Below are 12,624 nucleotides of genomic sequence, written 5' to 3' on the forward strand. Positions count from 1 at the left end.
GCACAGTAGAGATACATTGTCGGGAGGTGGAACCCGAAAAATGAACCCGAAGTCCGGGAATACGGGGTGCATCGTATGTAACGTTCGATGTACATATAAAGCCTGGTAGGTGTTGGGATTATATCTGCAACACGGGCATTATCGAAAGATGGTTAAGTGGAGTCACCCAAAGGGTGCCGTGCGTTATAAGGTACGTAATGCACAGTAGAGATACATTGTCGGGAGGTGGAACCCGAAAAATGTACAAGTCCGGGAATACGGAAAAGTTCCCCATGAAAGGCTGGGGATACAATTATTGATACAAATAATGTGCCTAAGGGTACATTTATTTTCTTCTAATTCAATAGTCCCAGAAATCCGTCACTGAACATCACGACTTACAACACATCTTCCCCGGTCCTCCCATATACGGCACGGGGACAAGTATGAAGAATGAAAATCATGTGTGTATGGAACATATAATGTGCCTGAGAGCACATTTTTTTTCTAAGTCCAGAAATCCGTCACTGAACATCACGACTTACGAAGACATGTTCCCCCGGTCCTCCCATATACGGCACGGGACAAGTATGAAGAATGAAAATCATGTGTGTATGAAACATATAATGTGCCTGAGAGCACATTTTTTTTTCTAAGTCCCAGAAATCCGTCACTGAACATCACGACTTACGAAGACATGTTCCCCCGGTCCTCCCATGTACGGCACGGGGACAAGTATGAAGAATGAAAATCATGTGTGTATGAAACATATAATGTGCCTGAGAGCACATTTTTTTTCTAAGTCCCAGAAATCCGTCACTGAACATCACGACTTACGAAGACATGTTCCCCCGGTCCTCCCATATACGGCACCGGGACAAGTATGAAGAATGAAAATCATGTGTGTATGAAACATATAATGTGCCTGAGAGCACATTTTTTTTCTAAGTCCCAGAAATCCGTCACTGAACATCACGACTTACGAAGACATGTTCCCCCGGTCCTCCCATATACGGCACCGGGACAAGTATGAAGTATGAAAATTTTTGGTCACAGCGTGAAATCCCTCTAATGATCATGAAAATAGCATCGGATCACTTATCTGACCATAAAAAGTGAACCAAAACCCTATTTGGACAAACTTTTTGGTCCTATGAAAAATTCACTTTTCATATATGTCATGGTCGAAAATTTTCTAAGTCCCAAAAAATCACTTATTCTCGAATATCTCGAAAACTACGTATCGGACAGGGGTCAACCAAGGTGTTTTAGAAAGGTCTTTACAAGCTCTATTTAATGAGCCATAGCGACTTTCAAGTGATTTTTTGACACTTTTTCGCATATCGGCATCCTTGGTTCCCATACTGGCCATAGGCCATAGGGCACCGAACGGCCAACTTTTGGTCCGGGGGTGAAATTTTTTTTTCACGAGATTTTGATGAAAATGGCTTCGGAACGCGTTTCTAATAATGAAAAGTGAAACCAAACAGTATTTGCGAAGAAAAAATTGTCCTATGAAAAAATCACTTTTTCTTAGGGTACGGGTCAAAAATTTTCTAAGTCCCAAAAAATCACATGTTCTCGAATATCTCGAAAACTACTTATCGGACAGGGGTCAACCAAGGTGTTTTAGAAAGGTCTTTACAAGCTCTAATTAATGAGCCATAGCGACTTTTCAAGTGATTTTTTGACACTTTTTCGCATATCGGCATCCTTGGTTCCCATACTGGCCATAGGCCATAGGGCACCGAACGGCCAACTTTTGGTCCGGGGGTGAAATTTTTTTTTCACGAGATTTTGATGAAAATGGCTTCGGAACGCGTTTCTAATAATGAAAAGTGAAACCAAACAGTATTTGCGAAGAAAAAATTGTCCTATGAAAAAATCACTTTTTCTTAGGGTACGGGTCAAAAATTTTCTAAGTCCCAAAAAATCACTTATTCTCGAATATCTCGAAAACTACGTATCGGACAGGGGTCAACCAAGGTGTTTTAGAAAGGTCTTTACAAGCTCTATTTAATGAGCCATAGCGACTTTCAAGTGATTTTTTGACACTTTTTCGCATATCGGCATCCTTGGTTCCCATACTGGCCATAGGCCATAGGGCACCGAACGGCCAACTTTTGGTCCGGGGGTGAAATTTTTTTTTCACGAGATTTTGATGAAAATGGCTTCGGAACGCGTTTCTAATAATGAAAAGTGAAACCAAACAGTATTTGCGAAGAAAAAATTGTCCTATGAAAAAATCACTTTTTCTTAGGGTACGGGTCAAAAATTTTCTAAGTCCCAAAAAATCACTTATTCTCGAATATCTCGAAAACTACGTATCGGACAGGGGTCAACCAAGGTGTTTTAGAAAGGTCTTTACAAGCTCTATTTAATGAGCCATAGCGACTTTCAAGTGATTTTTTGACACTTTTTCGCATATCGGCATCCTTGGTTCCCATACTGGCCATAGGCCATAGGGCACCGAACGGCCAACTTTTGGTCCGGGGGTGAAATTTTTTTTTCACGAGATTTTGATGAAAATGGCTTCGGAACGCGTTTCTAATAATGAAAAGTGAAACCAAACAGTATTTGCGAAGAAAAAATTGTCCTATGAAAAAATCACTTTTTCTTAGGGTACGGGTCAAAAATTTTCTAAGTCCCAAAAAATCACTTATTCTCGAATATCTCGAAAACTACGTATCGGACAGGGGTCAACCAAGGTGTTTTAGAAAGGTCTTTACAAGCTCTATTTAATGAGCCATAGCGACTTTCAAGTGATTTTTTGACACTTTTTCGCATATCGGCATCCTTGGTTCCCATACTGGCCATAGGCCATAGGGCACCGAACGGCCAACTTTTGGTCCGGGGGTGAAATTTTTTTTTCACGAGATTTTGATGAAAATGGCTTCGGAACGCGTTTCTAATAATGAAAAGTGAAACCAAACAGTATTTGCGAAGAAAAAATTGTCCTATGAAAAAATCACTTTTTCTTAGGGTACGGGTCAAAAATTTTCTAAGTCCCAAAAAATCACATTTTCTCGAATATCTCGAAAACTACTTATCGGACAGGGGTCAACCAAGGTGTTTTAGAAAGGTCTCAACAAGCTCTAAATAATGGGCCATAGCGACTTTTTAGTGATTTTTTGACAAATTTTGTCATATCGGCATCCCGAGTTCCCATACTGGCCATAGGCCATGGGGCCCCGAACGAAAAAATTTTGGTCCGAGGGTCAAAATTTTTTTTCTCATAAATTTGTTCAAAACGCCGTCGGAACGCGCCTTAGATCATGAAAAGTGAAAAGAAACAGTATTTTGCAAAAGTTGGGGTGGCCTATGACTTACATGGCCACGTCCTAGGTCCGAGTTCCCGAGGTCGTGTTCTTCAGTGGCGGAAAAAAATGGCCACTTGTGGGAGATGCAAAATGTTCATTTTGTATTATAGGGGACACACTATCGAAGCGAAAATTTCAGAAATGGCCTAAAACGTGAAGAAATGATGGGGTATGTACGAAAAGAAGGTTTTTATGGTCAAACGGTGAAAATTTTTTTTTTATGAAAAATTTTGGTCTCCCACCGTTCATGAATTTCTAGGACCAAAAATCGAAAAATTTGAAAACTTCACGATCGAAAGGGAAACGCATATGTGGTGTTCCTAGGTGTGTACGGTGTACGAAAAACGGGTTCACGATGAGATATCAGGCAAATAAGTGGACCTAAAGTGAGTTATACGGGTAAGACGAGGTGTCCAAAGACCGAAATAGGGGTACCAACTGAGAACGAAATGAAGGTCCCCGAAGTCGCCATACAAGTTATAGGAGGTGTCCAAAGTACGAAAAGAGTTCCATATTCGGCTGTTCCTACTATATGGTTCCCTGATTGCTGCTCCAAGGAGTAGTGAGGAAGTGTCCAAAGGTCTGTTGGGGGTATCGAGGTGATACCCTCGACGGACAATATGCACGAAAAGTGGTTCGATGATCTATCCTGTAGGTCGTACGGCAGCCATACCCGGCTGGAAGTACCGCGGTAATTCCGCAATAAAACGTTCGCCAGACGAACAAACAAATTGAATTAGCTCATCGTAGTGTACGGAAACGAAACGAAAATGTAAGGTGATTAGGGATCCGGGAGCAATCTCGCGATCCCATGGTTCGGTGTAAGAAATGATACGAAGTGTTCATAAGTCTCCTCTGGAGGCAGAACCATCGTAGCAAAGTTCGGGAACCCAAGGGTCACAAAAACTCGTAGGACGATATCCACGAATAATCGGGGACTTGTGGGGACTACCGTGCCCTGACAAGTCAACTACACCTTAACTGGTGATGGTCGTCCTACGGGGACCTGCGGGGAACAAAAGGGTCACTAAAACTCGTAGGACAATATCTCCGAATAATCGGGGACTTGTGGGGACCACCGTGCCCTGACAAGTCAACTACACCTTAACTGGTGATGGTTGTCCTACGGGGACCTGCCGGGAACCCAAGGGTCACAAAAACTCGTAGGACGATATCCACGAATAATCGGGGACTTGTGGGGACTACCGTGCCCTGACAAGTCAACTACACCTTAACTGGTGATGGTCGTCCTACGGGGACCTGCGGGGAGCAAAAGGAGTCAGAAACAATCGTAGGACGATATCCACGAATAATCGGGGACTTGTGGGGACTACCGTGCCCTGACAAGTCAACTACACCTTAACTGGTGATGGTCGTCCTACGGGGACCTTCAGGGAGCCGCAGTAAGTCGCAGGTCGTATGCGAGCCTTGATTGGTCCTGTTGGGGGCGTGCGGGGTGTAATGCCTCGGTACGTCAAATGTTGGTGTACGATGTACATCGATAATCTGACATCCTCCTGAACAACCTTTGCTCGTGTGGTTATTGGCGCTGTGGAGTCGGTGTACTGCCGCAGGTCAATGAGAGTGGTCACAACAAAGATTGTGTCACCTGATGAACGTAGAAAGAGAGTCTGCGGGGACTGGTGCCCTGGTAGACAAAAAATATCGAACAAGCAATTGACGAAGACGAATTCTGGTTGATCCTACCAGTAATATACGCTTGTCTCAAAGGTTAAGCCATGCATGTCTAAGTACAAACATAAATGAATGTGAAACCGCATAAGGCTCAGTACAACAGCCATAATTCACAAGATCATCCACCCATCAGTTACTTGGATAACTGTGGAAAAGCCAGAGCTAATACATGCAACATGCCGGGACCGCTGTCCGCTTGCGGGCGGTGGAACTGGTGCACTTATTAGTAAAACCAATCGCCTCCGGGCGGCTTGAGTTGAAGTCTGGATAAGGATGCCGATCGTATGGTCGCTTGACCGACGACAGATCTTGCAAATGTCTGCCCTATCAACTATTGATGGTAGTGTAGAGGACTACCATGGTTGCGACGGGTAACGGGGAATCAGGGTTCGATTCCGGAGAGGGAGCCTGAGAAATGGCTACCACATCCAAGGAAGGCAGCAGGCGCGTAAATTACCCAATCCCGGCACGGGGAGGTAGTGACGAGAAATAACAATATGGACCTCTCTAACGATGGTCCATAATTGGAATGAATTGAGCATAAATCCTTCAATAAGGATCAAGTGGAGGGCAAGTCTGGTGCCAGCAGCCGCGGTAATTCCAGCTCCACTAGCGTATATTAAAGTTGTTGCGGTTAAAACGTTCGAAGTTGATTCCCCGTCCAGACACGCGACCGCCGCGGGCGCCCGGCACACGCCGGATACGTTCGTGCGCGAGCTCGCGGCTGCGACTCACAATGGTGTGCCTGGGCGTCAACCTCGTGATCGGTCGGGCACGTCCCGAGCCGGTGCGTGGTGCCCGGGCAGCTCCCATTTACCTTGAACAAATTAGAGTGCTTCAAGCAGGCTAGTACAAAAGCGTCCACACCCGCCCAGGGTTGGCGTTGGCCGAGAATAATCTTGCATGGAATAATGGAACATGACCTCGGTCTGAGTCTTTTGGTTGGTTTTGTATAGACCCAGAGGTAATGATTAACAGAAGTAGTTGGGGGCATTGGTATTACGGCGCGAGAGGTGAAATTCGTAGACCGTCGTAGGACCAACTGAAGCGAAAGCGTTTGCCATGGATGCTTTCATTAATCAAGAACGAAAGTTAGAGGATCGAAGGCGATTAGATACCGCCCTAGTTCTAACCGTAAACGATGCCAATCAGCAATTGGGAGACGCTACTACATTCGGTGCTCTCAGTAGCTTCCGGGAAACCAAAATCGGGTTCCGGGGGAAGTATGGTTGCAAAGTTGAAACTTAAAGGAATTGACGGAAGGGCACCACAAGAAGTGGAGCTTGCAGAGGCGAGCTGTCAAAGGAAGCAAGCGGACGCTTTCCGTGAGCTCCTTTTGATATAGTGTTTTTCGTGTAAAAAACTTACAAAGTGGTGGTGCAAATTTGTTAGAGTGGTGTACGAACACATATTTTGCGCAAACACCGTGAAGTTTTGGTGAAAAACAGTGGAAAAACGTCGATTTTGGCACACAAACATTGCGTCGTGCACCGGTGCGTGTGGCCACGAAGGGTGCGTGTGTGGTTCCGTTAGTGCGTGCGAGCGTAGCGCTCCCTTTCGGTGCGGTTGAAGGGGAGCCCGCAGCCGCTGTGCAGCGTATTTTGTTACGGACAGGAGCGGAACAGTGATAAAACATTACCCCCTAACGAGGGAAGAAACATTCAGTGAAAAACAGTGCGGAAAAGTGCGTTGACCAGCAAGCAGATACCACGTGCTAAGGGCACGTGAACTTAGCACGTAAGGGCTTGGCTGTGTCGGTGAGTGCGTGCGTAGGGTGACGTGCCGTGGTTTGACGTCTGGACAGTGGGCACACCATAGGTCATCCCGGTTGTTGTCCTGGGAGAATTCCCCCCTAGTGCCACCAGCGCCCTCTATGGGGCACTAGCGGAAGTTTCTCCGGAGACACAAGCCAAAAGCTCCGCACAAACAAGCGTGCTAAAATCAAATGCGGGCTGCATACCGGCCAGGCGCACGTGTCCAGTGACTTTAACGCTGGACAAAGCGACGAACCGTGCAGCAGCATAATGTCGGGAGTAGAGAGCGATGATTCGGTGGAGGTGGTCCCCGAAATCATCAAGACAAAGAAAAGGAGACTTTCTCCGCGCGTAGTGGTGACACCCCTGGAATTGTCGCCAGGGACGATGTCGTCACTACGGAGCTCTCAGGGGGCACCCAAGCCAGCCCCGAGAACACCGTTGGAAGAGCCGGACGAGGGAGCGCGGAAGCGTACCGCCCCCGCCCCGACGCCGTCGCCGAGGAGGTCTATGTCTCCTGAGATGCTGGCACCAGCCGCATCGGAGCCGACCAGCTTCCCGACGGCAGAAGTGTCGGACAGACATGCGCGGCAGTACGAGCGGGTGTTGGAGAAGCTCGAGGAGCTTACCGCTCTTTACCGAAAGAGCCAGGAGGAGAATTCGAGGCTCCGTGCGGAGCTCGATATATATCGCACGGGGGTGCGAACCGTTGTGCAGCTGGAGAATTCAGCGACTGGCGTGCGCTTGGGAAACCAAGCCTCTTCCAAGTTGCAGCCCAGCAAAAGGACACTCAGGCGCTCTCAGCAGAGGGAGAGAGCCGAGGCACGCCAGTCGCAGGGTCCTGCCCAGCATCGCATGCTGGAACTGCAGGAGCAGCTGCGCCGTGAGATCCAGGAGGAAGAGAAGCAGATGAGGGCGAGGAGCGGGCACGGGCAGCGGTCCCAGCCCCTGCAACAGCCGTACGACTTTCCGGCATCGGAAACCAGGCGGCAGCAGCAGCAATCCTACCGTGACGCCCTGGTAGGTGGTTGGCAGGTTGTGGGGAAGCGGCAAAAGGCCCAGCCTTCAGCTGCACCTCAGCAGCGGCAGCGGCCGCAACCAGCAACCAAGAGCCAACGCCCCGCACAGGCAAACCGGCGGACGAAAAGGCGACGACCAGACGCCATTCTGGTGGTTCCAGCACCGGGGGTCTCCTTCGCCGAGATGTACCGACCCATCCGGACGAGCCCGGCCCTGGAGGATGTCCAGCACTGCATCCGTATCGGCAAGCGGACACCGAAGGGGAACCTTCGGATGGAGCTGGCACGGGACATGGACTCGGCGGCGCTGTGCAGCCGCATTCAGTCCACGCTGGGAGAGCTGGGATCCGCCAGGGTCCTGACGGAGATGGCGGAGGTTGTGTTGAAAAACGTTGACAACCTCACGGAGGAGGAGACGATCAGGGAGGCGTTGAAGGCGGCACTCGCCAAGGAGCCAGCGGTGGCCTCGCTTCGCATCTGGGAGCGGGCAGATGCCACAAAGCGGGCCCGCGTGCGGCTACCGCGAGTGGAAGCGGAAGCCCTGCTCCAAAAAGATCGCCTTATTATAGACTACTCCTCGTGTCGGCTGGAGGAGGCCCCCAGGCTGGAGGCGGCAAAGCGCCGTTGCTTCCGGTGCCTGGAAAGGGGCCACATGGCAGCGGACTGCGTCGGGCCCGATCGCAGCAACTGCTGCATCAGATGCGGAGCTCCTGGCCATCGGGCGGCCAGCTGCAGCAGTGCGGTTAGCTGCATTCGGTGTGGAGGACCACATCGAATTGCAGCGCACGGCTGCAGGGGAGCTAACCTTCCCCCCCGCCGCTAAGCATGTCTGTGGGGAGCCACCTCCAGGTCCTGCAGGTTAACACCAACAGGAGTCGGAGTGCGCAGGACCTGGCTCTCCACACAATGCGGACGGAGCGGGCGGACGTTATGGTGGTGTGCGAGCTGAGTTCGGTTCCGGACGGGAACGCAAACTGGGTGGTGGACCGCGACAGGCTGGTGGCCATTGTCGCGAGCGGATACTCCCACCCGGTTCAGCGGATCTGGAGCTCGAGTTTTCCCGGCATCGTGGCGGCGGACGTGGCAGGCGTCACGATCATAGCGTGTTACGCGTCGCCAAGCATCGGGGTTCCCCAGTTTGTCGAGATGCTGCAACGCATTGAGGTGCTCGCCTCAGGACGCCCCCGAGTGTTGCTTGCCGGCGACTTCAACGCCTGGCATAGCGCCTGGGGCAGCAGCAGGACCAACGCGAAGGGCGAGGAACTGCTACAGCTGGCGGAGGGTCTCGGGCTCGATGTCCTGAACCTGGGGAGGGAAGCCACCTTCCTCGGGAACGGCGTCGCTCGCCGAGCATTGTGGACGTCGCCTTCGCCAGTACTTCCATCAGCAGGCAGGACCTCGTCGGGGACCCCGACAGGCAATGGAGGATGCTGGGAACTTACTCATTCAGCGACCACCGGTACATCCGCTTCGAGGTGGGGGAAAGGCCGGCGGCAACGAGCCGCAACTCTACGGGAGCAGAAGCAGCACCAGCAGTGAGAGCAGCGGGCAGACGCTGGCGGGCAAAGGAGTTTAGCCGGGAGCTGTTCGACATCGCGTTGCGGGCAGCCAACTTCGTGGAGGAGGCCACGGACCCTGAGGGCCTGACCCGAACCCTGAGCCGGGCGTGCAGCGAGATCATGGCGGAGGTTTCCCCGTCAGTCGGCCACACAGGACGTCCGGCGTACTGGTGGACACCAGAAATCGGCCGGCTACGGGAGAACTGCCGCCTGGCTTGGGAACGGTACAGCAGGGTACCGACTAGCTACACGGCAGCCCGCAGAACAGCTTCTGCACGGCACCAGGAGGCCCGCCAGCTGCTGACAGCTGAGATCCGGGCTAGCAAGCGGGACCGTTACAACGAGTTTCTGCAACACCTGGAGGATGATGAGACGGGTAGGTGGCAGGGGGAGCTCCTGCGACGGCTCGGAGGGAGCCGCGTCGCACAAGAACGCGATCCGGCCGTTCTGCAGCGCATTGTGGACGCGCTGTGCCCGAACCACCCCCCTGTTGCCTGGCCTACCATCGAATCGGACGGCGTCGACATCAGGCCAGTGACGGAGCAGGAGTTGCTCGACATCGCAGCTGGCCTGAACCCTCGGAAGGCGCCCGGTCTGGATGGACTGCCGAACGCTGCCCTTTCGGCTGCCATCCGGGCGCATCCGACGACGTTCGCGAGGCTCCTCCAGGAGCAGATGGATGCTGGCCGCTTCCCGCGGCAATGGAGGAAGGCGAAGCTGGTGCTGCTTCCCAAACCGGGAAAACCCCCGGGCGAGCCGTCATCGGTGAGACCGGTGATGTTGCTGGACACGCCCGGCAAGGTGTACGAGCGAGTACTGCTGAACCGCCTGAACGACCACATCGAGATGCCGACGGAGCCGCTCCTCTCCGAATACCAGTTCGGCTTTCGGCGTGGTCGGTCGACACTTCAGGCGGTTGGGCTGGTGATGGAGGCCGCCAGATCTGCGATGAGTTTCGGGCGAACGAATAGACGCGACAAGCGCTGCCTGCTTGTCGTTGCTCTGGACGTCCGTAACGCCTTCAATTCCGCAGACTGGCAGGCCATAGCACTGGCGCTGCAGACCAAAGGAGTGCCCTCAGGACTGCGCAGCATCCTGCAGGAGTACTTCTCCGACCGTGAGCTGACGTATGATACCAGCTCCGGTCCGGTAACACGCCGAGTAACGGCAGGTGTTCCGCAGGGGTCCATTCTGGGCCCCACCCTGTGGAATATCCTGTACGACGGCGTGTTCGGAGTGCAGCTGCCGGAAGGTGCATCCGTCATCGGCTTTGCGGACGACCTGGCAGTACTCGCCAAGGGGTGTACACCGGAGGAGGCGGCAGGTGTAGCAGAGGAAGCTGTGGCAGCGATTTCCGCCTGGATGGAGCAACATCGGTTGCAGCTGGCCCCGGAAAAGACGGAGATCGTCCTCATCTCCAGTCTGCGTCGGGGCCATCCAGCGGTGCCCGTAGTGATCAACGGCGTCGAGGTCCGCTCGAAGCCGGCGATACGCTACCTCGGGGTCATGCTTCACGACCACCTCTCGTGGAAGCCACACGTCGAGAAGGCCACCGCAAAGGCACTCCGTGTGGTGAAGCTGGCCACCGGCGTGATGTCCAACCACGCCGGACCGAGGATGGCTAAAACGCCGGCTGCTGGCAGCAGTGGCGGACTCGGTTGTCCGATACGCGGCACCCATCTGGGCGGAGGCGGTGAAAGTTCCAGTGGTGCAGGCGGAAACTGGAGCAGCTGCAGCGACCTTTGGCGAAAGGTGTCCGCCAGGACCTTCCGTACCGTCGGCTACGACACGGCGGTAGTGTGGCTGGACTGGTCCCGCTACACCTGCAGGTGGACGAGATCGCGCGGTGCTATAACAGGATCAACGGGCGTTGCAGAGGCGGGTGCTGATAGACAAGGAGGTGATTAAGCGGCTGGAGCACTCGGCGACCATCAGGCAGTGGCAGACATCGTGGGACCAGGATGCCGCTCATCCGACCGCGAGCAGGTTCCTACGATGGGCTCACCGCGTGCTGCCGGATATTGCCGGCTGGGTAGGTAGGAAGCACGGCGAGGTTGATTTCTTTCTAGCCAGGTACTCTCCGGACATGGCCTTCTTCCGGGAGTACCTACATGCTATGGGTTTCACCTCTGCCCCGACCTGCCCATTCTGCGCCGACAACACCGTGGAGTCGGCAGAGCACGTGGTGTTCCACTGTCCGAGGTTCGCCGACATAAGAGTGCAGTTCCTGACGGACGCGGACGGCGTCGTCACTTCCCCCGATGAGCTGGAGCGTTTTCTGCTGTCGAGCCCGGAGGCTTGGCAGCGAACGGCCACGGCAGCACGGCGAATCTGCAGCTTCCTACAACAAAGGTGGCTGGAGCAGCAGGTTGCCGAAAACGCGGCCATCGCTGGCGGGATCGTTTCCGCCAATGAGCTGGCGGAACGCGTTCGGCAACAGGTCCGCCGCGAAGCCAGAAACGCTGGCCAACGGCGAAGACGCCGGCAACGGCAGACATCCGCCATCGGGGAGATGGACATGGACCAACAACAGCACCCGTCCAATCAGCAGCAGGAGAGAGTCAACGCCCAGTTCGGCCCGAACGGGTTCCGCCATCGGCCGAAGTGTTACTTCGTCGTCGGCTAAGGCGGAACCAACGGCAGCGGGAATACCGTGCCCAATTACGCGCGGGTACATTGCCGCCATTGCGTTCGGGACGAACTCGCCGAAGTAGAGCACCGCCGACGGAGGAGGAGCTAGCCCGACGACGGGCCAACAGGCGCGCGCGAGAACGCCAACGCCGCCACGAGCGACAGGATCGCCATCGCGGCTTAATGTCGGCCGACGTTAGAAGCCGCCATCGCGACCACCAACACGTCTACGCGTTGAGTGGGAGCGGTTACGGCCGAAACGATCGGCCAGTCAGCGAGCGTGCGAAAACACGACCGGGCGAGACCGGCATTTTGCCGTCTCCGCTTTGTGCGGTCGTTCGTTCTAGCACAGTCGGGCGAGAGAGAGCGCGCGTGCGCTCGGTTTCGGGTACGTTCGGCATTTTGCGTCGTCCCGCTTTGTGCGGAGGTTCGTACCCGACCGGCAGTAGGAGAGAGAGCGTGCGCGTGCACTGTGAGAGCTAGGCCCGTCTTTTTCGTTTACGTTGTGCTGGATGTCTGTTCTGTCCCACCGTAAGCGTCAAAGTGTTAGCGTACTTATGTGTGTGCGTGGTGTGTGTGCGTACATACTATACGTTAGAATAGGAAAAAATGGAGACTCGACGAACCGCGGAGCTTTTTCTCAAATTTAAGGGTAGTGGTGCATGGC

The sequence above is a fragment of the Anopheles stephensi genome, unplaced genomic scaffold, assembly GCF_013141755.1.
Source record: "Anopheles stephensi strain Indian unplaced genomic scaffold, UCI_ANSTEP_V1.0 ucontig170, whole genome shotgun sequence".
Classification (NCBI taxonomy): domain Eukaryota; kingdom Metazoa; phylum Arthropoda; class Insecta; order Diptera; family Culicidae; genus Anopheles; species Anopheles stephensi.